Source organism: Bos indicus x Bos taurus, chromosome 5 (assembly GCF_003369695.1).
Source record: "Bos indicus x Bos taurus breed Angus x Brahman F1 hybrid chromosome 5, Bos_hybrid_MaternalHap_v2.0, whole genome shotgun sequence".
NCBI classification, from domain to species: Eukaryota; Metazoa; Chordata; class Mammalia; order Artiodactyla; family Bovidae; genus Bos; species Bos indicus x Bos taurus.
The window spans coordinates 119,434,692-119,437,608 of NC_040080.1; positions in this window are offsets into that span (position 1 = coordinate 119,434,692).

Sequence of the window (2,917 nt, forward strand, 5' to 3'; positions counted from 1 at the left end):
GGTTCTGCATGAAGGCCACACAGTCCTAGAAGCCTCTTAAGACCTTCCCACAATATTCAGCCCTTCTTGCCAATGGAAAGAGCTGTACTCTCTCTGCAATGATTTTTCAAAGTGGATGGCCTCTATTCTTGGTCCTGCTCTACTGAAGCAGTCACTTTATTAGAACTATGGTGAGAATTCATCCTGATGATCTTCTTACATCCTTTCCTTCCTGTTGAGTTTGCAGCTCTCCTCTTCAAGAACTCAGTGTTAATGGAAGACTTCACTAAGATTCACCAATGAGTACTAACGCTAACACATAATTTATTTGTAATATGAAGCATTGCGACAGGGGCCTGCAGAGGGAGGCAAGAAGTTACTCAGAAGTGAAAGTGTAACTTGGCCCTCCCTGCTTACAAAAAGCTTAACATCTAATTAATCTAATTGAGAAGACAGCTTAGGTAGAATTTGTGAAGAACTGAACAAGTTGTAGTGATTTAAAATGAAGCTGGAGTTTGGAAAAGGGAAAGCAGATCATTCAGGGTAGCTTGGTCCAGAAGTTCTTCATAAAGGAGTCTGGAACTTAAACTGGCCTTTGAAGAATGTGGAGAGCTCCAACAAGAGGGGAGAGTTTTGTGGAGGTATGTTTTTCAGACATGATTTCTATGTCCAGTGTCCATTTTCCTATATGTTTCTACTTTACATCCATACATCCATCACATTATTGTCAGCCGACTTTGATCATAGGTTCCAGGATGCAAAAAATAAATTTTCTTTCACTCTTTTTGATAAGCACTGATGAATATGCTTGGTGAAAAGAATGAAATTGCGATTTCTAGCTGTCTTCTATAACATTGCAAGTAAGTGCTCTGGGATTTGTATTATTCTTTTTTTTTTTTTTTAAAGAAGCAACAAAAATGTACTTTTGAAAATAACAGAAAATTTACAAAGAGGAAAATAAAAATGCCTATAATCTTTCCAGAGAGATGATTTCCAATATTATATTAGTTGTAGGTGTAACATAGTGACTCATTTTTATAGATTACACTCCTCCATTTAAAGTTATAAAATATTGATTGTATTCCCTATGCTATTCGATATATCCTTATAGCTTATTGATTTATTAAAAAAATTTATTTATTTATTTATTTGGCCACATCACATCTTAGATGTGTCATGTTGGATCTTTCCTTGTGGTTGCTTGGGTTCCAGAGCTCAAGGGCTCAGTAGTTACAGCACACAGGCTTAGCTGCTCTGTGACATGAGATCTTACTTCCTTGACCAGGGATCAACCTGTGTCCCTTGCATTGCAATGCAGATTCTCAGCCACTGGACCATCAGGGAAGTCTCTAGCCTTTTTATTTTATACATTATAATTTGTACCTCTTAATCCCCTTTGCTTATCGTACCCTGGCCCATCTGTCTCTGCACTGGTAACCACTAGTTTGTGCTTACCAGTGAGTCTATGAGTCTGTGTCTGTTTTTTGTTTTTTTGTTTTTAATTAATTAATTTATTTTTAAATTGAAGGATAAATTGCTTTACAGAATTTTGTTGTTTTCTGTCAAACCTCAACATGAATCAGCCATAGACATACATATTCCCCTCCCTTTTGAACCCCCCTCCCATCTCCCTCTCCATCCCACCTTCTAGGTTGATACAGAGCCCCTGTTTGAGTTTCCTGAGCCATACAGCAAATTTCCATTGGCTATCTATTTTACATATGGTAATGTAAGTTTCCATGTTACTCTTTCCATATATCTCCCCTCTCTTCCCATTTCCCCATGTCCATAAGTCTATTATTTATGTCTGTTTCTCCATTGCTACCTTGTAAATAAATTCTTTAGTACCATTTTTTTTTAGATTCTGTATATATGCATTAGAATATAATATTTATCTTTCTCTTTCTGACTTACTTCACTCTGTATAATAGGCTCTAGGTTCATCCACCTCGTTAGAACTGACTCAAATGTGTTCTTTTTATGGCTGAGTAATATTTCATTGTGTATATATACCACAACTTTACCCATTCATCTGTTGGTGGACATCTCATTTGCTTCCACATTCTAGCTACTGCAAATAGTGCTGCAATGGACAATGGGATACATGTGTCCTTTTCAATTTTGGTTTCCTCAGGGTATATGCCTAGAATTCGGATTGTGGGGTCATTTGGTGACCTTTATTTCTAGTTTTTTAAGGAATCTCCATACCATCTTCCATAGTAACTGTATCAGTTTACATTCCCTTTTCTCCACACCCTCTCCAGCATTTATTGTTCGTAGACTTTTTGATGATAGCCATTCTGACCCGTGTGAGGTGATATCTCATTGTAGTTTTGATTTGCATTTCTCTAATAATGAGCGATGTTGAGCACCTTATCATGTGTTTGTTAGCCATCTGTATGTCTTCTTTGGAGAAAAGTCTGTTTAGGTCTTTTCCCCACTTTTTGATTGGGTTGTTTGTTTTTCTGGTATTGAGCTGTATGAGATGCTTGTATATTTTGGAAATTAATCCTTTGTCAGCTGTTTCATTTGCTATTATTTTCTCCTATTCTGAGTGTTGTCTTTTTGCCTTGCTTAATGCAAGAAAGTCCCAGGAAAATATCTATTTCTGCTTTATTGACTATGCCAAAGTCTTTGACTGTGTGGATCACAAGAAACTGTGGAAAATTCTGAAAGAGATGGGAATACCAGACCACCTGACCTGCCTCTTGAGAAATTTGTATGCAGGTCAGGAAGCAACAGTTAGAACTGGACATGGAACAACAGACTGGTTCCAAATAGGAAAAGGAGTATGTAAAGGCTATATATTGTCACCTGCTTATTTAACTTCTATGCAGAGTACACCATCAGAAATGCTGGGCTGGAAGAAGCACAAGCTGGAATCAAGATTGCCAGGGGAAATATTAATAACCTCAGATATGCAAATGATACCACCCTT